The sequence below is a fragment of the Varroa jacobsoni genome, unplaced genomic scaffold (assembly GCF_002532875.2).
Source record: "Varroa jacobsoni isolate VJ856 unplaced genomic scaffold, vjacob_1.0 scaffold_1299, whole genome shotgun sequence".
NCBI lineage: Eukaryota > Metazoa > Arthropoda > Arachnida > Mesostigmata > Varroidae > Varroa > Varroa jacobsoni.
In genome coordinates, this window is record NW_019214201.1 from 275210 (window position 1) to 298602 (window position 23393).

At 41.9% G+C, this 23393-nt stretch overlaps 2 long non-coding RNA genes across 3 annotated transcripts; one reads left to right on the top strand and one right to left on the bottom strand.

Moving 5' to 3' along the window:
* Positions 1 to 3224: 3224 nt before the first annotated feature.
* LOC147752357 (uncharacterized) lies at positions 3225 to 22607 on the top strand. 2 transcript variants are annotated; one of them, XR_015314277.1, is made up of 3 exons: positions 3225 to 3549; positions 18105 to 18162; positions 21994 to 22607. It is a non-coding gene; the product is annotated as an uncharacterized LOC147752357 (long non-coding RNA). The 2 variants fall into 2 exon arrangements; XR_015314276.1 differs by lacking the exon at positions 3225 to 3549 and adding an exon at positions 16928 to 17252.
* On the bottom strand, positions 5381 to 8648 carry LOC147752358 (uncharacterized). The gene is made up of 2 exons (XR_015314278.1): positions 8313 to 8648; positions 5381 to 6498 (listed from the first exon to the last, which is right to left on the bottom strand). It is a non-coding gene; the product is annotated as an uncharacterized LOC147752358 (long non-coding RNA).
* Positions 22608 to 23393: the final 786 nt, after the last annotated feature.

Sequence of the window (23393 nt, forward strand, 5' to 3'; positions counted from 1 at the left end):
AGACATCTGCACAGCTTCCGCAGTATTTTTGGGCTTACGCAATACCCTATCGAAAAAAAACAGTTTGCTGTTTATGTTCGTTTTCAGTTTGTGGTTACTTAATTTCACCCCTCATGAAAAACATGTTTCACCATACTATATGGAGACGCGTATATATACTATATGGAGACTATATGGAGAAATTGCCTGTACAATGCTAATACGAAATCTTTTTCGCTTTGCGAGTGACAACAAGATCAAGCAAGTTTACATTACGGGTGTTTCGCTTACTTTTTGTACACGTTTTAGGTTTTGCAATTCTCTAAGAACGCAGTAATATCTGCGTCGGTAGAGCTAGTTTATTTTGTTGCTTGAGATGCTAAGCAGACAAGAGCTACTATCAACGAAGAGAGCAGAATTACATTTGTATAAAACTGGGTCGGCAAGCTGACCTACTTCAGAGAAAGGGGCCACCCGCAGTTTTCCGGCCTAGTGTCTAAAAGAGCACCTTTTTGGGTTGCAATTGGGACAGACTCGAAAAAGGCCAAGCTGGGCTTGTCGACGTCGAAACAGACGTTTTTCCCCCACCCAACTGGTCGACGTTAGCCCAGACAATTCCCGACCTAACCGTTTCGAGACGAACTAAGGGAGATGACTGGCATAACATCGCCTGCCCGGCTGCGCGACCTCACGGACGTCGTACGTCCCCAGCGGCAAAAAGTGGTAGTAGCAGGAAACTTTGTGGGCCTCTATTAGCGCCTCTATCTTCTTCTCTGCTTTATGGCGTGATGGTCCGTTTAGTGTGGCGCCCCCTCTCACACCCTCGAAGGCCTCCGCCATCAGCTTATCGCGCGTGCACTGGTAACGCGACTCATCGTAGTCACCGGACGATAAACGAAGAACGAGCGTCGCTTTCGCGTTGGACCTTTCTGCTTTCGTCTGCTTACGCACTTGCTAATGCAAATCTGCGGCGGAGGCGTAGTGATCACGACAATGATAGCTACAGCCGGACTAGCAGCAGCAGCGACAAGTGGTTCCGCCGGTCCGACCGACTAAAAACGATGATTGTTGCAAAGGGCCATTGACAGGGAGAGGAACGAATATGCGCCATGCGTAATCTCTCAGAGTGCCATCTTGTTGGATCATTTGACCGTACAACGAACGTCCATGGTCGTCGTGGCAGATCCTTAGAGTTAATCGATGCGCATGCCTCGGCGACTTTCCGACAGTTAGGCTTAGAGATGGTCACAGGGTAAAAATTGGAATAACCTGCTGAAGTTGGGGCAGGTATTTTCCTCGTTGTCACCCATCGGACAGCAATATCTTAACTAGTGTAAGGTAGGGCTTGTTGTATTTGATATATGCAGTAATCACAGGATAATTACATAATTTAGTATACGTATGCATGGCGTAGCATGAATATGGTGATTGCCATTGTAGGTGTTAGTTATTGCAATTTATAAGCATTCTTAATATAAATAGAATAACTTGATACTTATATCAAATGAATTTAAGACTACTTAGATAGGCGTGTATTAAAGTTCTCGGTGCTCATGGCCATCCTTATATACCAATTTTAATGTATATTTCGACACGTTTGAGAAATATCAATCGCATAATAGCTCATAGAATCGAGTAATACTAACACCCGTGAGACAGACTGACGATCAGTGCAATACTATTCAGCAATGACGTTCACAGTATTTATTCATATATCGTACAGCGTCCTTATAGATCGTTCAAATAGGTGCCCTTTTCAGGTACTCTCGACTCGCTTAAGTTCTCAGCCGTTTTCGTGTACGAGCGTTTGATTCCTATTTGGCCAGAGTTTTTACATTTCAGGTGTCTCATATAGACAGCTAGGCGTGACGTTACCGCTCGAGAAGCTATGATGCACGCCTTGCTAGCTACGACATGGTTAGGAGGCGCAATGTCCTAAGTGTACGGCAGCGAGCACATGCTATCTTTACGTGCAGCAACTCAACATATTACGATACACGTAGAACCACTCAGCTGGAGTGGTCATACAGCATCTGAATGTCAGTTGGCACCTTGATTTGAAGTTCGCACGAGTAGACCATCTCAGGCTGAGTTCGTTGAGTCGAGCTCGTTTCCTGCCATACGTTCGTTTTCTGGAGGGGCATCCGGCGTGACGAAAGTTTCAGTGCCCAGCAGCTCGACCGGTGACCTATAAAGCCCGCGGCTGTCACAATTTCGTATTCGACGCAGCTCTCGGAAGCGCTTGTATTTTATCGTTAGCCAAGATACTTACCAACGCGGCCGTTTAATACAGACCTTACTACCAAATAGAAGGTATGGAGGAAACCTTGAAAAGGTATGCGCCCCGTGTCATATCAGCAGTTGTAGAAGCTGTAAAATAATCGAACATTTCAATGATTCTCAAAAAGACAGTCGCTTCTTAGATTTACAAAATTTCAACTTTTCTCCTTCATTCAAATTTCGTATGATTTTTCAAATTTACATGTTTGACAGGATATACCTATTATACGATTTACATACTAAGGAGCGAACGACTGTGACCGGCTAAAATGCGTATAGATACTTTCTTTAAACTTTTTAACCTGTCGAAACGTGTTTTCGATAAAAATAGAAAGATGACACACCGATTTTGATTCCAGATGTAAATGCGCCAGCTGTTTCTGGACAAAGTTTTGGCATAATTTCCAGTTGTTGGGTGTATAGGCGCCTATCTCTCAAGCTGTTTTTCGGCGTTGATTTAAGTGTGCCACAAAACCTGCCCCTATCGGTGGCTTTCATGCGTCTCCCTATGTGCACTATCTTGTTCGAGAAGCTGATGGAATATCGGACTGCTTCTGGGGCTCAATAATGTTCGGGCTGATGCCATGCTAAGGACCGCTGGTTATTGAATCAAATTGTATATACGTGTAAATTGTGAGTATGAATTCCAGCACGGGTCCAAGAATAGGCAATGATGACTATTCACTTTTACATATTCGAGAAGCAATTTACTCCACGAAGATAGTTAAGATATACGTACGACAGTGGGCAGAGTTCTCTTCAGAAAAAAATTCGAAACGTACGTGTTTTCGCTAGACGGTTTAATACGAAGACTATCTGCTCAATTAAATGTCAACCTACATGGGTAAGGAATATGTTTTTTAAAAATATTTTCGTGCAAAATAAGCGAAGTTCGAATAAGTTCCATGTCTTATCTGCATTCTACGGCAGACTTCACGAGCAGGCTACAAGTGACTTATGCCAGTAAAGCATACATAAAACAGACATTCAGGGAAGTGTATACTCAATGTTTGCTTTAGCATAGAGCGGTTAGCAAAGCCCGTCATGGCCCCAACGTTTAAATAGGCTTTATTACTTCTCAGATCATTTTCGTTTCAAGTTGTCTTTTCAGCATAGCAAACATGCGATGAAAGATTTCTCCATTTAGAATCGTCATGGCCCTTCTCGTTCGTCTTTTTGCAATAGTTACTAAATGACAACGTATCGAAAAGGCTGACCGTTATTATATTCCGGGATGGCGAGGAACGAGGAACTGTTGTGCCTTAAGTGCGACACAAGAAGTAATCCACTGTAAGTTATTTTAGTCAGTTGAAAAATATCTATTCCATTGAACTCATCCTGGTAACTACGGCTAGTTTTACCCGTGCGTAAATCTATTCTAGCAGATCAGTTGTTACTTCAGAAGTCATACGACTATTCGCTAAAAAAGTAATGTTTCCTGATGAAAATTTTATTTATAGCCTACCAAATAAGGCTGTGTATCTATTCGGCTTGCTTTTTTGTCAGTGTGATACTGTTGCAATGGCTGTTAACCCAAACATGCCTATGGCGAATGCTATGGTTAAAGAATAGATATAGACAATATCCGATGCAATTACTACCAGCCCCATGTAGCCGATGACTTTGTTCCTATCGGAAAGCCATCAGATAGCAGAACAGAGAGAAGAACTAACTTAGACAAAGTTAACCCTCTCGTTTGCCGACGGGCGCTTCGGTTTTTTCTTTCGAGCAAAGTTACCCGGATCGTCTTGCCAGCCTAAATAGTAGGCCTTTTGACCTTCTTCCGCCAAAACACCTAAGGTAAGTCATGGTAGGGCAAGTTGTAGTTGACGAAAGCAGTACCTACGAAGTACTAGCAATAAGTATCAACGAAAATATATTGACCTCGACTTGAGGGTTCGATACACACCCTAGGGTGAATAACTAAAAACAACTATAAGGGGGATTTACTACCTTGTTCTGTGGCGGGACCAAACAACCCTGGGGGAAGGAAGCTAGGGTCGCTTGTCGATCTCACCTGCGGACGACGAGCTAAGTGAATGTCTTCATAAGTCTAATGCTAGTCCAGGGTTGCGCAACATGGCGTCATAGGCCTGCCGAGAGATTCGATATAATGATGATTCTTGATTCTATCAAAAAATTGTTCGTGACTAAATGACGTGCGAATTTCACTTGTCACAAAATGTAATGCACTAGCATCCCCATAGGACTGCGTCCATATGCCCATACAATATTTGTCCCTCCATACCCCCGTAGATACATGTGTCTGTGCCTCAGCCCATTGCCTTCCTTGTTTCGGAAGTATGTTGCTGCCGATTACGGTGTAGGCACGCGTATCTCTTATACAACATGTGAGACGGCTTGCACGGGTGGGGACTGGCAACAGAAGGTCATCTTGTACAATTGTAGCATAGCGATAACAGATAAAATACTTTCTCTCTCAGATACTCGTATCAGACTCAGGTAATCAATGATACCAACAGTCGGTATAGTTGCATTGTAACATGGAGATCTTTCTGACGAGTCTAGGAATACACAATTACAAGTGTGTCTATACTATAGAGGTTATTTGTATAAAACAATTCTAATAATCAGGTTTGGCCCAAGTATAGCTTTTCGCTATTTTTAATACCAGTGAGATATATTTCAGTGAGACATGCTATGCGGCTGCAATACTTTCGAGAATACCACTTGCCCCATTAGAACAATTCGGACGACAGAAGATCTTATTTACTGAATCACGTTACTGTAAAATGCTGACACGACGCGTTATCAACCGGTACGTCCATACCGTGCAGCATAAAATGGTGTGCATGAAACACTCACGATGCTAGTCAATGCTTCTCAGATCTGCGTTGCTTCGTAGCTGGACGTCGCACTGATACGTATAACTTAAACATTCTGTTTTGTTTATATGTGAAAGGGTGGGTGTGAGCCACTGGCTTTGTTTTTTAGAAACGCAAAAGTCCAAACGACACCATTTGAGTAAGCGGCGCTACGTTTCGAGCTGACGATGCGTAGGATGTATGATCTGCTTTGTATTGACTCAGTCCGATATATGAGCGTACCCCTATCCACAAAGCGAACGCACAACGAACTAAAAAGAACTGGGAAACGATACGCAATGAATAGCGCAACGGCGGGTTGTTTTATGTGTAACCGAATGAAACAGAGAGCAAAGAAAACCCAGTGTACGCGGCCTTTCAGTACCCAACTTCCCGTATCGGCCTTCTCTGTATGTAGGTCTCGTTTTCATGAGCTCGTGCCCCCGCTCGTTGGCAAAACAAACCCTGCCACTGTGTTATACCCTTGTTTCTTCCATATCCTTTCTCCTTCTTTCCCTTTTTCCTTCTCTCCACCTCTTGTTCGAGGAGTTGTTTCGCTCCCGACGATAACGGGGATGGTAGCAGAAATGCCGTTGATGCCGTGGTGTTCCTGACGATGGAGCTACCACTGCTCTCACTGCTTGTATCCGTGCCAGGACAAGGATCTGTCCCTTCTCTGTGGCCTGCTCCTCTGTTTAGAGCCAGCACCCAGCACGCCCAGCTACAGTCTGGCCGCCTATATGCGGCCTATCGTAACTTATGACTCGTCCAAGAACTCCCATATATCTCAATTATGGAAGGCGGACACTCTTACCAGCAGCAGCCGTAGAAACGTTCTCGCCACCAGCGTCCAACCCAAGTCATCCGCCGCCGCCTTTAGCAGGAACTGTTAGAGACGGCGGCAGACAGCAGTGACTGTTACTCCATCGACGACTATCAATAGCAGTACGCTATAACGACCAGAACAGCGAAGCCGTCGATGAGCTGGTACAACGATGGAACCAATAGAGGAGTCTCGACCCGGCCCTACCGCCGATGTTTGCGCTTAATAACAACGACATGAAATACTGCGATCGTGATACGCGCAACAGCGTTCCAAAGAGCCGCTGGGAGTTTCTGGAAAAATGTTGCGCTAGTGAAAAATGCGTGCGGTAAATGCGCCGATAGTGGCGCAACGCAAGAGCGTTCCAGTGCTCACGAAACAGCAAAAACTCGCAGGAGAACGAGAAGGTCACTCGTCTGCTGACAGAACGGGCAGAGAGAAAAGGCAAAGAAAGCTGGGGTTCTCGTGCATCGATAGTTCCTTTTAGGCTCGATTCTCTTTTAACTTGGGCTGGTTCGCGATCAGCGGAACTGCGGAGTCAGCGTTTCTAATATTCCAGACGTCACAGATTTCGCGAGCTTTAACGTGAATCTGTAAAAGTTCAGAAGGAGTTTGTCAATAGGGTTTTACGAGGACAGACTAAATGGATAGATGAATGCTCACGGTGGTTTGACACTCGAGAAACTACACAAAAAAAGAAAAATGAGAGCAACGGCGGCCATTAAACTACGGTCCTTATCGCTCAGCGTGTCGCATTTTTTATGAAAAGAGAATTGCAGAATGTATCTACATGATGTTGCCAAGATTTGTTATTAGATGACTACTCGTAAAGGTTTCGTGCAAGAACTGGGATTGGTTCGGCATGTTAGTTGTTCTCAAATGGAGGGGACGAAGGGATGCGTGTTAGGGTATTACCGAAGCGGTATATGAAAAAAAAAAACATATTTCTGGGTGGATCATAGAGCTAACGGTATGTGCAGTCCGTGCTGTAACAAAAAACCGGTATCTAACTTTATTAAGTAGTGCATGCTAATTCCTTTACGAACGCCTTGGAGCTTGCTCAGTTTTTTCGCCATATGGTTATGAAGAATCTACACAAGTTGACTACGAACCCCGCACCATTAGCCCAATGCATGTAGAGTTATCGATTTGAAGGGAATAAGGTAATTACATTGCGAGAGGTATTGCCTTAAATTTTAGAGTGCGCTAGTGAAGGTCTTATTATTCCCAGCGATGTTTGTTTCCGCTGACACCATTGAAAGAAAAGTCGATTCGATTGAAATCAGTTGCTGGACCATAGCGAACAAGGAAGATGAGAATTTCATACCCCATAAATACAGGTTCAGCCAACGAGCTCATAAGTCCTTGCTAGAAGTTCACTCGCTTTGACTGTACTACACGGCAAACATATGTCACATCGATTCCACTGTTCAATAAGAGCTTTTCGTTTAAATTTACAAAAGCGTAATATTTTAATTTTAGGCAAAAGTAAAATGCAAAGTCTAAACCAACCATATTATCACGCCGCCGATAAAATGTTTCATTATTTAACTTTAACAGACGAACTGTCATTGATATAGAGGTAAGTCCTTCAAAAACAGGACTATAAAATGAAGAAAATCAATCATTGCTTCTACTCGTAGATAAAAGATAAAATTTCATTATATAAACCACTAGAACGAAACTTCATTTTTACTCTACCTATAGCCAATCTATAACTAGACGACTGACTGTAGACTATCTAAAAGGCACTGTGCCACGAACTTTTATTTGCCAGCTAAGCGGGCTTTATGCCCAAAGATGATGCAGTTGCGAAAATTTCGATGTAAAGTATGCTCTCTTCGTAGCGGTCGATCAACTACGGAAGGAGCTGATGAATTTATTGCAAGAGCTGAGGAAGACCGCCGAGTGAGCAGTCGTGATATTGCCAAGGGATTTGACATTACCATCAAACGATCTTAAAGCATTTAAGAAAAGCTAGCTTTAAAAAAGCTTCATGTTCTTCGATTGCGGCTCAATTTGACGCAAGAAAAATCATCAAATTTTCGTCTGCGAAACACTACAAAAGCACAACAGAATCAAGTTACGAGTGATAAAAAGTGGATTACCTAAAACAATAAGATTCAAAAAAACAAGAAAAATGCGCTCCACAATCAGTGGCAAAGCCCAGACCAACGCTAAATAAGGTGATGATACTATACGCTTTGGTGGGATGGGAGATAAATAGTGAGTTATGAGTTGTTGCCGCTTGACAAAACTATTAGTTCAGACATTCGGACTGTCACCAACTAACTATAAGTTACTAGGAAAGAAGACCGGGACTGGCGAACAGAAAAGGCGTCTTTTTCACCAAGAAAATAGCTGACAATAGACAATTTTTAGCTATACGGCAAAAATCAGCTGACCTGGATAGGAAATTTTAGCGCATGCGCAGTAAAGTTTCGATCTTGCACAATTAGACTACCACCTATGTCGGTTTCGTAATGATATTTATATATTCTTAGAAAAGAAAGATTTAAGAATCACACTTTTTTCGCCCATAAACCATAAACGTTCTACAAAAGATAGGATTATACTATCACCAGAAAAATGCCAGAAGATCATCGATCAAAACATGCTTCAATTTGGCTTATAAACGGTCAATACATTTTCAGCAATTCGATATGATTAAGCAGACGAATTTGTATATAGCACTCTATATATTGCAATGGTTTGATAAAAGTGACTGCCCACATATTTGTCGGTGGTATATTTATATAAAATAAATACACATATCGATTGAGATGCGCATTATAACGAGCATTTGCCGTTTCACTCAGACGAGTTCATAATTGCGTCGTTGATATTGTGATGGCTCATTTTGCCATAGAAATATCATTATGAGTCCCATACCCGAATCTGTCATCGGGCGTTATTTCAAGCAATTGATCATTTAACAGACGTTCAGATGTTTAACGTAGTCGATTAGGGCGTCAAAAGACGTATTTAATTACGCGTAACGTTAGGATTTAGCTGTTTGACATTCTGCGAAGGTAAGTATTTACGCTCTCTGAAGAACAACACGTGTTTAATGGAAGATTTATTTGGAGAGTGTCACACTCTCTTACCGCTTCGTTAGCTCGATGGGCGGCAGCCATGTGCAGTGACAGATATGTATCAGCGTGTACAATATTTGCACATTCGAATTACTAAACGCCTATAAACATATACTTTGCTCGTTCATTTCAGTAAGTGCTTAGTGAAACAGCAAAATAATTTTAAACAGTTGACAGTCATAATCAAGACGTTTGTGTATAGTAGCCTCAAAACGAGTCGATCTTCTCCATATTAACTGTTCCTGAAGTCAAATATCTAGTATTCACGCAAAACGGACGTATTCCTGCGCTAGCTCTACACGCCTAACACAGGACCGAGGTCCTTAAGGTGTATCTCATCTTAGTTACTGAATCAAGCCGGGCGCAACGGTGCTTTCTTCTACTTAGCAATCAACTAATACAGACACGCCAACATACAATATGACACACATCAAACCAGGATCGTGACTTTCTTCTCGTACTATTATGGTCGGCAACCATCAGTCTAGCTAAATTTAGTAAGGCGCATCAATCTTGCCTTCTGGGCCCCGCTGTGGCTCTGTTCTTTCAACCGGAGGGAAATCGTGGAGGGTGTATGAAGCCGCGGGGCAACATCGAACGACAGGGATGCTAAGGGAAAGAGTTAATTTGGCAGAAGCGGAATTCGGTCAAGCAGCGTTGCTACAGCCGACGCAACAGGAGTGCCTAATACGAAATAAGCCGAAATCTATATGCATAGTAATTGTCTCTCATATCGTTGTACATCGTCAAAGAGCAGTAAATGGAAATCGGTATGTATTTATGTTTCACACAATTCCATTTGTATATAGGCAAGTGATGTCGTGACGTACTCTATTAACACAAAAAAATACAGTTATCTGCAAAAGTCGTGGTACATATTTGTATAAAAGCTTTTTATTCATTGTTAGGTTTAGGTATATAATCGTTAGATATGAATATTTTCTTTCTTTTGACCTAAGTTACCAAAACTAAGGTAAAATTTCTATATGGCAATTTGTTTATCTATGTATCTTTTATTTCACACAAGTCACAGGTCACGACTGAAGTTCTCTTCAAAAGGCTGGTAGAAGTTGACCATAGTCCAATAACAGCGGTAGATGGATGAATTTCGATTTGAAATCTTGCTCTGTTCGTCTTTTGAACCAAGCTACCATACTGCTGCGTTCCCTCAATCGCTGAGTCCGCTCCTATACTTTTTAAATGTGAGGTAATGACAAACATTGGATAAATGCGTAATCTGAGTGAAAATAGTTATGTTTGGCAAACGAGCAACTCTGCAACAACATAAGAAAAATTATCAGAGTCAAGTAATAAACGAACCCGGTATTTTTCTTATTTGCAATTTTTTTTTTGGTAGCCCTAATAAGTTCGAGCTAACGAAGTTCCGTCTTATTTTGAAAGATCTAAGCCATCACAACAGCTTCTGTTTCCTGCCTGTCCAACCTTGATACTGGCTCATCTAAGATTTGGCCGCCGCTGCCGCCGACGCGCCCCTTCCACAAATCGTGTCGTCTGCGTGTGAACTCTAAATCAAACACGCTAAGCGTAAACGCCCACGTGCTTTTGTTGCCTTCTCATTTTGTTAGCGGTCTGTTTGTTGACGTGCTGGTAGCTTTCTTCTTCTACTGTTGTTCCGCCTGGGCAGTGCTTTTTGGTTTCGTAGCAGACGAACTCCGTATAACGCATGCCAATGCGCACGATGCTATGGAGCTTACCAGTGATGTCGTTTTAGATGAACTGATCGGTCAAGGCACAGATATTCAACCGACAGACTAAAAAAAGGCTGAGAAAGTTCGAATTGATTCATAACCGTGCAGCTGTAACTTTATACATGAGTATGCCGTCGGCTGCCGCAGGTGTTGCCAAGGGCAAATTCGTTCGTGGGAATTAGATCCGTACATAGTCAACATAAATAGATAGAAAAGTTGTCAGACAATAGAAAAAGGTTGTCTTCGAAATGTGTCTAGATCACTTGCGGTAGGCTATGTTTGGTAACGAACGAACGGAAACGAAAAAAAATTTCGTAATAAATATGGTTTACTCCTATTCTATTTAGTTTCTATTAGTTTATTCTATTTAGCTTATTTAGTCAGTCTTTTGTGACCTTAGGGTACGTACAAATAAAAAATACTGTTTGTATGTAACCTATTATTAAAGACCATATATACATAGATATTCAGAACGTTGCGTTTATGAAAATGTTGCATAGCGTGTACACCTGCATTATTCGATTACTATGCCTTCTTCCTACTATGACATTCTGTAACCGGTCATTAGTTGTAAGAGAATCGAATTAAGGGACAAAACAGCAAAAGGTTATAATTGAAATATAATTGAGACAGGACCGGTGACGGTTTTAGGCTCCGAATTAAACCTATGCTAGACCACTGGACGAACCATTCGACAATGGCGATCATTCAGGTATACTTTCTCCTTTCAACCCCAAATCGAAGCAGCAAAGGCCCGGTCATCCCTGGCCCGTACGGAACCTTTCTTTTCCTCTGCAGCATCAATCTTATGGCATGGCTATTTGTGGTGCACAGTCTCAAAGCGCTCTCTTCTGTATAGCTTGAAATCGGAATTTAATTTTACCGCCCTGCTGCCTAAGGCTTCGCGCCAGGTCAGCTGCGGCTTCTGTTGGCGAACATCGTTGAATGCGACCCCTTACCGCTCAGCTCGTGGGGTCTTGACGATTGGCAAACCCACCACCGTTACCAGCAGCGATCCCATTCACTCCCGACCAAGACCCATTTATCCCCCAGTGATGGCAGATAGGAAAACGGTGCAAACGTTAGCAACTAATATCTTCTGTAATAGTAGAGGTTCAACATCAGTGAAGGCAAAATCTCGACAGAAAGGTGGCAAAGCCCGGATGGCCGAAGCGGGACCTGGGCCTCTACAGAGCTTAGAGCAGAGGCGGCTCGCCAGCCGACCCCCAGGAAGGCCCTGCGATCGGATGAGATGCAGCGCAAGAAAACTCTCATGACAGCAGCACCACGAGTTACGGTGCTAGCGTTGCGAACAGGGCAGCAGGGTGGGAATAGTGGAGGCAAGGTTCCCCGAGAGCTTCCACACACGTCTCTATTCTTTGAGTTGCGAAACCGCTGCCCGCGAGTCCTAACCAGGTGCGCAAATGTCTGTCTTTACTATAGCAACGGCGGTGCTGCCTCTGTCTCAATGGTTTGCGACGGCCACACGTGCCTCGACCCCTCGCTTTACCGTATCAGTAAGGGCCTACACAGTTCGAACTCGGTTGTTGGCGTACGCGTTGGGTTGGCGGGCCTTAGTTAGACTTCAAGCGTCATCCACCCAGATTTCAGCAGCGGAGTGCTGACTACTGCTGCTACTGACGACGAAGGTAGTGGTGGTGATGGCGGCTTTGAAATAAATGTGTTTCCCTTTTTCTGCGCTATCGTGGTACTCCACTTTAATGTCGACCAGCACGCACTGGTTTCCCCTTCCCAGTTTGACTTCCCTATGAATTCTCCCCTAAAACCTAGTTCCCCAATGAGAAGCAGTGCACGAGCCACCATAATACACAGCCTCTACCAACACCTTTGCGCACCAGCCAACGAGCTGACGAACCAAACAACCCTAGCTGGAATACCCAGACTTGATGTGTATTGGCGCTTGTCTTAGCCCTTAGAGGACGCCCTCTTCAATAATTCTTCGACTCCGGCCCCAGACTGACCAGGTGACTCATTCGAAATCACAGCGTCCGGCACAAAGAAATTTAGTGCATCTGTTTCAACTGACATTCTTTCTCGACTTTCTGCTCTTCGGAAGACTCTAAGGCGGGAACGCATGGCGCATAGTACGTACGAGCATGTCGGATGTGGTCCTTGTGTGTTTTTTTGTCGCTTTTGGCTAATGACGTGAGCAGCCATTTCGAATGCGTGAATGGTTTAACTTAAAGATTTTGTTAAAAATCTTGCTGATTATCAAAAGAATTTAGGTCACAGGTGTGGGCAGACTGGTTGACAACGACATTGTAGCTTGCCGCGGTATTTCTATAGTATATATATGTACATGCTATGATACATTATGAATTAATTTATGAAATTTCTGATTTAACATTGAATTAAAGAAAAGCAGGAAAAACATTCGTTTTGACTGTGACTCAGCTAAAATCTCATATTAAGGAGACAATAAAACTCCAAGCAGAAATGGTGAAAACCGCAAATTGTTTCATTATAAGCCTGGAAAAAAACCCAAAACGAAAGCGATGAGCACCATTTTACACGGATAGCGTTCTCCCAAAGCAGAATACATCTATTTTTTTTTGTATAACAACAGTATTGTATGTTATTCTATATCTATAGCTATCGGTAAGGTAGCATTATGTTTTGCCTAATGCATTTGCAATTGGCTCTTTAGTTTAACACAAGGCTCACAAATACGAATCTCTATTTTTAGCTGGCAAAACTGAAACTCTTTCACATTCTATGTACCACTGCATAATGTTGCTACTGTAATTCCAGGGTCTGATAGTGGTTATTTTTATAATTGCCAACAATTCCGAGGATTTCAATACAAGGCCGTTGCCTGACTGTTTGATCTGAGCGTACAATACACATGATTGATTTAACCTAAACAATGACATGTAAAGGGTAAAGCCGGCTCGTTGCATAAACGAATGCGAGAGTGAGCCCATTTAGAATTCCGTAACAGGTAAAACAGCTTCTAATGTTTTCAGTATAGAATAGTTAACAATAGCATGCCGTTATACGCTATTTCTCACTCTAAAATTCAATATTATAGGTATTCGCCAGTCGTAGAGACAACCCACAAGCGGAAACTGCGGGGAGGCGGTTTTTCGATACGCTAGGAGGAATTATGACGAGACAAAATCATATGCTTCAGAGAGCAGAATCCGAATCCACCTGTTTTCCATTCACATGTCCCGTAATTCGAGCGGCTGCCACCAGTGGTAAAGTTCAGAAGAACCACAAGAAAAAATTGATTTGTAGAGATTAAGTCGTCCTTCGAATCTTGGCCTTTTTAATAAAGTTTTATGATATTCGTGACAATAATTAGCTCGGTCGATGTCCCTTGTTTACAAGTTTCCTCATTTGAGATCTTGATTTCCAATTTTAACCTTCATACTCGGCTCAGTTTTGTTTGTTTGTATCAAACTTTTCTGAAAATAACATCAGAGAATAGTAATAGAGAGAAGATTTTGTTTTTTGGCCCAACAAAGCCAAGAAGGTGGATTGGCTCTTTTCTCTATCGTCTCCTCCTATTGTTCAAGGTTCAACCTATGCGAAAGGAAAACAGGCTGTGAGCAGAGTAAAATAGACGAAGATATTTCGCAGTACAGGATTAAAACATAGTCATCACCAATGCAGTTTTTATGTCTTTATTTAGATTCGTTAAATTTCTCATCGAACTCATAAAAATAACACTGTATCCTCCAACATACGATCTACCTCGTCCCATCGGTAAATGCATGTTATTTTTTAATCCTCTACTGAAGATTAATATTGCCAGTCTTGAAAGTTAAGCCTTTGTTTGGGAAACAACTTAATGTGTTCTTATGTGTGAGAGATTTTTTGCATAGACGTTGTCTGTGCAACTAGCTGGTTTTCTATATCAAGGACTGTTATTACCACCAGCATGTGCTACAAGCATTCCATACATGATATTCCATCTGATGCTATTTGGCTAGATCATAGAGTTTTTTTCTCCATAGAGGAGATGGAGGGCGCTAGTGATTCAAACAGGTGTGGCACTGCATGTCGAATGCGCATGAAGCCAAGCAATGGCCCCTGTCACCCTTCCTCTTAACAGACAGAGAGAGAGAGAGAGAGAGAGAGAGAGAGAGCACCTTCGATCATAGCATAGTTGTCTATATTTTGCCTTACTTAACGGCAAAACACAACCTTCCAATGGTGGCTTTGTGTACTGAAGCACAAACTTAGTGGGTGTGCACCAAGTCCCGCGTTTTCTTCATCATTGGACGCCACTGTGTTACCTTACAACAATGATGAACCACCTTTAGGGAACAAGCAATTCGTTAGAGGCGCATGTGGCTATGATTAAATCCAAGAATTTATTAACATCTGACTAGGTCATGCGTCCACGAAGGCTTGTACGTTTTCCTATGCTTTATGCAACTCTATGCGTAATCCTAATGTGCTCACGACAAGAATCGGCCTGTTTCAGCAATTTTATACAAAACCAGTGAAATATGCCTGATTCATTTGGTGTACCGGGGGTATATATGGAACTTCCTACAAGCTCGAGAAACTGTTGTTTCAGTTATCTAGTCTTTGCCTTATGAACCCATAATCAAAAAGAAGAAAAGGGGAACGGATACCCCCAAATAGATAGCCCTCTATAGATATAGAGAGAACTGCCGCATTTAGAGAAGCCAGAGGCAGTATGGGGAAGACTTTGTCAAGTTCTCCTGCGACTTTCGCAAAAGTTGCCGCTTGCTAAGTAATAGGGCTCGGCGGCGAATGGTCTTCGAGATTGCAATCAGTCGAGCAGTAATACACGGCGGTCCTGACGCGCCTGTAAAGGTGACACCAGTGGCCCTCAGCTTACCTAAGCTTTCGAAAGACCGAAGATTGTTGCGAAAGGCCCCTCACCTTAAGCGTTTTACAGATCCTGACAACCTTTGACGCTAATTTGCTTCCCCTGTGGCCGTGTTCACGGTTCGCACGTTAGACGCTTTCCTCTCTTTGGCTCCCTAGCTTGAATTTGCTGTTACTGCTGACCAAGAATCAATCGACCCCTATTTTACTGTTTTGACTGCCGTAGTATTTGGAATCGACGACAGAAAGTTGTTCCCGTTCGCGCGTCACCTTTGAGTCCGTAAAAATCCGATTCTAAGAACAGTTTTCTTAAAGGGACGAATCTTATAACCTGTCCCTCGGTTCGCCTTTTCGCCAGAAATAGTAATTGGCCAGGCAAAATATATGCAACAATATCTAGCTATCCCACTGTCGAGCTTATGGACTTTCCGAAGATCGCCTTGTTCCTAGAAGATCTTTGTGTCCAATTCGCCTAATTACCTTTCCGCCTGCAGCAACATCACCCTTGTTGGCTACCATCAGATATTTAAGCCCGCTTGCCCTCTTTGTCGTCATAATTTTTTGCCAAACCTTTGTCATTTAATATATTTTTCGGCTTCCTCTCTCAGTCCCCCCTCCCCCCCTGCCACACACACACATATCGATAGCGACCTATCCAACAAGCAGCGGTCCTAAAACTGTATGGGTATTTCGCTCGTTCTCGATTTCTCCTGTTACCGCTTTTTTTTTGTCGATTTAGGCGATTCTTTAGGTATACTTTATGGTGTAACATCGTCGACAGGATTAAGCCAAACATGTCGCTCACATGCATGAACCAAGAAGAAGTGGTTGACGAAAACCCCCATAGAAAAAATGAGCCTTTTCTTCTTTTGAGCGCTTCATCTGAAAAATGAAAGCCTTCAACGGCTAGCCGGCCGGGAACAACTGGTCAAACGTTACATGCATCTGAAACTTCCACTATAAACTTAAAGGGGATACTTTACGCTGCATACAACCCGAGAATATTTCCGGCAAGCCGAATTCTGAATGTGGACTCGCATTGGTGTTTTTATTTAGCTAGCTTGTATAACTTCATAAGCAAGGGACTAGCGACAGCCATTCAATTTGAGCCTTCTATGAACCAGATGAAAATTACTCGACTTTGTATAATAAGTATTCAGAAGGCAACAAATATGTCCCAAAAGAACAGGCTAAGTAAGATCTGAGCAAATTTCTGCCTGGACTGAACGGACTCACTAAAGGAATCATGCCTAATTCATATCCTTTATTTTGTCTTTATATTGTCCCACAATCATCCTCTTTCTTGGCCTTGGGTCAAGGATCTCCTAAGATGCATTTTATCAGCAGAATAAATGTAACTTCATCTAGCATAACGTACTTACGCTTTCAAAGTTTGGAATGGAATTATTCTCAATGTTCAAATAACTTAGATGGACATGATTTTTGCCCGAATGCTCTGATATCTGCTTTTTTCAGTTGCCTAGTTTCCATATTGAAAAAGGCTGTATCTACTATAACTGCAAATAAACGACAACGCTTATGACAGAAATTTTGTGGACAAATCAACGAACGCGTAAACCTCGATGACGACATCTCGTTTCAATTTCACCGCTTATTGAAATCTGCTCGTTCACTCGACTAAGATCTCCTGAATCTTCGCCGACGCAAAATAGGCTAGCGGATTGGCCTCGAGTTCCTCCGTTTAGCCGTTGTAAGTGGCAATTTCGCTTCCATCTCGGAGGGACATAGAATTTGCCCGGCGTCTCGAACGATTCCTGGCTGATAGAGAACATAAGACGATCGTCTGCTTTTTTTTTTTCTTGGAAAAGGTTTTACGCTGCTTTTGGCTACGCCAAAAAAAAAACGAGTGTCAATCTCGGTAGGCGTCTCATGGCTCAATACGAATCCAGGTCAATAATTCTCGACTCCTTTTACACTGAGCAATACAGGCTACGATGATACAGTGATGCAAGTCTGCTCATCTCGGGGTAGCGAACGTATTCTATATGACTAGGGCGAGGCACAGTTTACGAAAACATTGCGTGATTCGAACGGATAAGGCTTAAGTATGGCCTTCCATTCGCTAACATAACAAAACCTTTCTCAAGCTATTAGAGCAACATTAACAACGAAAAGCTGTGATGCCCATAGACTTACAACAGAATTTCAATTCAAGTGGTAAAAGTAATTTTACCGCAAGGGCAGGGCAGAGACGATCGATATCAAAACAGCAAAACGTTTACTTAGGTGTCTAGTCTGGCATTAGTCACAAAATTATTTATAAAAACTGGTTATTGGCCGACATGCTGGCCGGGTGCCTGAAGAACGATCTTAAATGAAATAAAACCTATTTCAAAACACTAGCCGGTTGACCTAAATAGAGTGGTTCAGGACAATATCGGATGTACTGGGATCAAACCAGGTGCCTCATTTGCTAACAACTTTCTCTATGAGATACTTCAAGGTTAGGAGTGATTGTTTTTGAAAGCTTTGAAAGGAATATGCAGCATACGCGAATAGACCAAAACAAGCTTCGACTTCAAATTGAGTTCTGCATTTACAGGAGAGGGCTCGAAGGAACAAATATCCAGCACAGATATGGACGTGACGTTGGATAACGCGTAAGTAATAGCGCCATCGCAGATACAACATGAGGAACTTGATGTTGACCTGATTTTATAAACACCTCGGTGCAGGATCCTGGATATTTGGATTTACCTAAAATCAAGTTGAGGTGAAATTACTTCTAATTAGTTATAATATATTTTCGTCACGGCGAAGTCTATTATACTTAACTAGAAGCAGCCTGATAGACTTCATATAAAATTATGTAGACTGCTTTAAACTCGTGCAAAGACATGCTCCCTTAAACTAAAAATGCCTTGCTTTAATCGACTGGTTAGCTGCGATTTTGTATTAGTTCCCCAAGATTGCATGAATGGAAATTAACCGGTGATATATTTACGTACAAGTACATACGTGTATCGCGACAACGCTTGCTGATTTTTCTGTAGATGAAGCCTTTGCAGAAGTTCACTTTACAAAGTTTTTGCAAAAATTTTTTCCGAAGTCTTTGTAGATGTATAGTTGCACACGTTTACAGTTCTCTCGGGCTAAGAAATGTTGGCCCTCAGCGACCGACACGTCGTTATGATGACGTTAAGACGACAATTCAAGGGACTAGATGGTTTGCGAGACAGTTATCGAGGAAGGTTTCAAATGAATGACGGGTACAGAACTGCTTTGATCTTTGGTGGGCGAACTCAAGGTCTGCAAAGCTGATGAACGCTCCGCAGGATATTGTGGCCTAGAATGAAATAGCAAACTGTGGATCTAGCGTAGAGTCTGAGGCCTGTTGAGCCTACGGCCTAAATGACATTGCTTTGAAAGAAGTACACGGCGGAGTCGAATCCTTATGATTCTATAAATGAAGAATGGAAACGAGTTGCGTCACTGTCTCACAGAGTTGCTCTGCTACTTGCATATGAATTCGTTAACCTAACTTAGGCTGGTTGACGACCGAGCCAAAGTTGTCGGACTTTCTAGCGCGCTACTTTGAACAGCAGATTCTACAAAACATGTTTATATGAATGTTGCATTCTGATTCTCTCACGGTGAGTGCTCTGGGTCTAGGTCTTTGATGGATAAAATATTTGCTTGCTTACATTAGGGACATGCAGCGGTCGAGACTGGAGTATTCAGTTTCGTGTTGAGAGCCAGCCTTCCGATGGCGTATCTAACAGCGGTACCGAATTTACAACTCAAAACATTTAGGTATATCAAATTCGGTTTCAGTTAATATCCAACTGTAACATTTTTGAAACCTAGATACTAAGTATGGCAGGTAGCCGGTCTAGACTCATCATACGCATATATATATATATATTTTTTTTTGGATTGATGGGGTAAAAGCAATTTGAAATAAGCGATAATACCACTATTTAATATATCAATAAGGGATTATCTTCCCGATTTCTGAGATTATCTTAGCTAAAAATAAATTTAGTTTCTGCGAATGCTACTTGTTTTGCTATCTCCATCGGTTTAAGATGAAGTGCTTCTGACTTGCGGATCTATGAATAACAATGTAGCTATCCGTCAGATATCACTATATTATGAAACTTACATAAACACGCACGTTTGTCAAACTAGTGAATTTTAAATAGAACCCTGCCCTCGACCGGTTCTACGTTCATTGTTTCGCAGACGCCTTTTTTTCGAAGCTTCGTAAAAGCGGCTTATCCTTTCATTGTTGTGAGCACTGGCTTCCGGGAGGTTCACACAGGGCAAGCTGGCTGTATACGAGCCCCTGAAAATCCACAAGAAGCTTTACTCTTCGGAATAAAAATGGTGAGCGTACTTAGGTTCACGTTGGAAGTAGTTCGAGTATCATTGTTTGCCACTTAAACTACGAAGTTCGAGGACTCATGGCAGGGCTTAAGGAATTCCGTAGCTATATGAGTAGACCTACGTGCGTGAGCCAGTGGATGAGACGTAGCGGCCCGTTCTAACAGAGAGACAACAGTTTGTATAGTGTCACTCCCTTAACCCGTTTGAACTGTTCCTGTGGGCAAGGGGTAGGATTAAATGAATGCAGGTTTGCCCACCGAGTCAACAAAAACGAGAGGGCGAATATGAAACAACCGGAAATAGATTTTAGCTTGAATAAAAATCTATGAATTAGCGGTACCGTTCTGGTAGGCAATTTTTAATAGCTTGCAATAAGGAGCCTTTTTACAATGTAAGGATATAATAGCTATTGTCATGCCCTTACGCATCTTGGTATAGAGTTGGCGTCTACTACGCAACAGATGTTTCCTTTTAAAAACTCTACATTCATGCAATATTATTAATGTTACTTCATTCGTATCCAGCTTTGAAATTTCTTTACACCTCCACCACACTCTCAACCACTGGGCGGTTTGTGGTTGTACATACCTATATCAAATTCGTAAGCGCATCCTTACAATTTGAAATCAAACCCGGGCCTATGCTAAATAGCCTAGATGCTACACTATGGGTTAATAGTTAATAGATTAGAGCTTATACTAATCAGATATATTTTTGCTTTACCGCTGTTTCGACCACTAGACTATTATAGTAGGCGGGAAAACTGCAAGGTATGGTCCTTTGATCTCTTGGTCGTCTCGAGATCGTAATTTCATCCGGGAAAAGATGTCTGGATTTTCGTTAAAACAACAACATCACCCACAGCGTCAGCAAACGACCCAGTATAACAATGGATATCAGCCTTCGGATCCCGCGGCTTTTAGATATTTGTCATTGTTTCTTCATGGTCCAATTCGAAGTTGAATTGCTAAGCCAAGAAGTTACCCGTCCCAAGTTTTCTATCCACATTAAGTTTATCTCATCGTTGGTTTGCTTATCGTTTCTCGGTACTGATACGTCGCTGGTCCTTCCTTTAAATATAGCTGCGATGGTTCTACTTTGAAGTTGTTCGAAATGGAAAAATAAATTGGAAACGTAGAATGCCGCTGGCGCCGCGCAAATATCAGACAGTTTTCATTAGCAGACGCACGGTGCCAAACTCGCCCCTATACGACAACTGGCGGCTTTTGCATTACGGAGTAGCGCCAGACGAAGATACCCCCACGCGCTGAGGTCTGGTGGTGGGGTCATGATTTTACCGAAATCGCCTCTGTTTATAGACGGAGTTTGTTGTTATTTTTTTTATTATTTCCCTGTAAAACAGTTGAATTATCGGGCGTGGCTCGAACAGCCGAAAGTTTTGTCATAAAGGAGATTAATCACTTCGTCTTATACTCGTAGAAGACTTATAACTTGTAATTTACCACATTTGTAAGCTATCATTGCTATATCAGTTTCTAGCTAGTAAATAGAACAGCAATTTTATACAATGATGTCAAGAATTAAATGTTTCGAATTTTACGCCGGGTACTTAAACCGTTAGGCTCTGGGCGACTGAGCTCCTCCAGCAAGAAACAGTATATATATCCCCAGCCCAAACCTAGACGATTACGTGTCCCTGGGTGTGGCAGGCAAACGTTTAGCCATTGCACTATGTCAATTTTGTTAACGATTGTCTGTTAATAATCCGCTTCTCTTTTTGCAGAGCTTATAGCAGATGTAATTATTAAATGAATATCTACGAAATACTCTAAACCATCCTATCCGTACTTCGCATCAACTTATTAGGGAAGTTGTAGCAACTTCCACCCATCACTCAAACATTTCAGCTCTATCGCTTTTTACAGCTGTCGTTGTTATCACTGATAACCCATGCCGAAAATGCATTTTTTTAAGGTCTGTTCCAGACAATGTGCCGTTTATTATTAGATTGCTGTGAAGTCCAAGCGAGCCATCTCATTTTTTTTACATATCACCGCTTCGTTGGCACAACTCCTCGAACTGTGGAGTATCCTTAAGCAGTAATGTGAGTATATAAATGTCTTTGTCCTTATGGCTTACAGCTTTGTTATCGACCGCGTGGACGTCTATGACTAGCTCGAGTCGTTTGCGGGTGCCGTTGCAGCTGACTTGTAAATCCGTAGGAAGCGAATGAATCAAAGAAGACGCTCGAAGAGTAGCTTCTCAGATCTGCATAAATTCTGACCGGCGGGGGGGGGGGGGCTGCTTCACTTGAGAGGACACTTCAGAAACAAAAAGAAAATCAAACCCGCCCAATGACTTAGCGACGTTAATGATCAGCGGCCGATTACCAAAACTAAGAAAAATCGAGTAGATAACAAAAAATAATAGCTTTATAAGACAATTTATTAAGGCCGAGGTATATATACCTCGATCTTATTATGTATATATATGTTCAAAATTTAAATTACCATTTGTAAAACCTTTGTGATATTTACTGTTTGTGGTTGTTTTTGTCTTTCACCTTTAGGCATATTTAAACTCACTGTTGTTTTTTGTACTTACTGTAACTTAGAAATTATAGAGAACTATGGAATCGCTAAGCTAATTAATAATTGAAAAAAGTTATGTAATAAATAGACAAATAATACCAATGTACTTCAACTTGTTCTGACAATGATAACGAGGGTCTAATTAGTCTTTGAATTTCCACAACCAGTTAATACATTTTTCTACATTTCTTACAGATGGCTACCATTTTGTTTTATTTTTAATTCTATTTTACACTTTCATATGGAATATCTTGTGGTATAATTTAGTGATTTTTGAGAGGATAAGAAATTCGGTTTATTATGAAGGAATCTAACCTAAACAGCAAAGAGTAAAAAAATCTGATTGAGAGTTTTCTGTACAAGAATGATAGATAAACAAATAGCTGGTTATGTTATTGCTATATCATGCTTATCGCCAAACCACTGCTAATTTTTCAAATCTGTGCCTCGTCTATAAAATGATAGAATATCGACAGTGGTGCTTCTTCATAACATATTTAATATCGCAGAAAAACCAACTTATATGTTTTAATACAACAAGCACAAGTGCCAAGCTACATGGAGGGTAAGAATAGACGTTTACCTTAGTATTTAATCGGAACTTGACAGTTCTTTGGGATCAAACCTAGAGAAACTAAGTGCAAATACCAAGCATGTCCTACGCGCACGGCAGTTAAGATTTACCGCTCATAATACAGGACAATAAATAAAGCCTGAGCAGAATGCATTTTGAGAGTTAAGCCGACTAAACCCGGTCGCCCCTCACACGAACTTTTAGATTCAATCGATTTCGCATCTTATATTATTTGTGCAACCGTGCGCAGCTTGCGAGTCCCATAATACTAGGCTACTTCAGTAGGAGGAGTTTTTTTTTAGGAGTTGGCCCCCTTCTGCTTCTAACCCCTTCCCAAACAATGGGGCAATCCGTTAGCAGATGATGCGTGATCGTC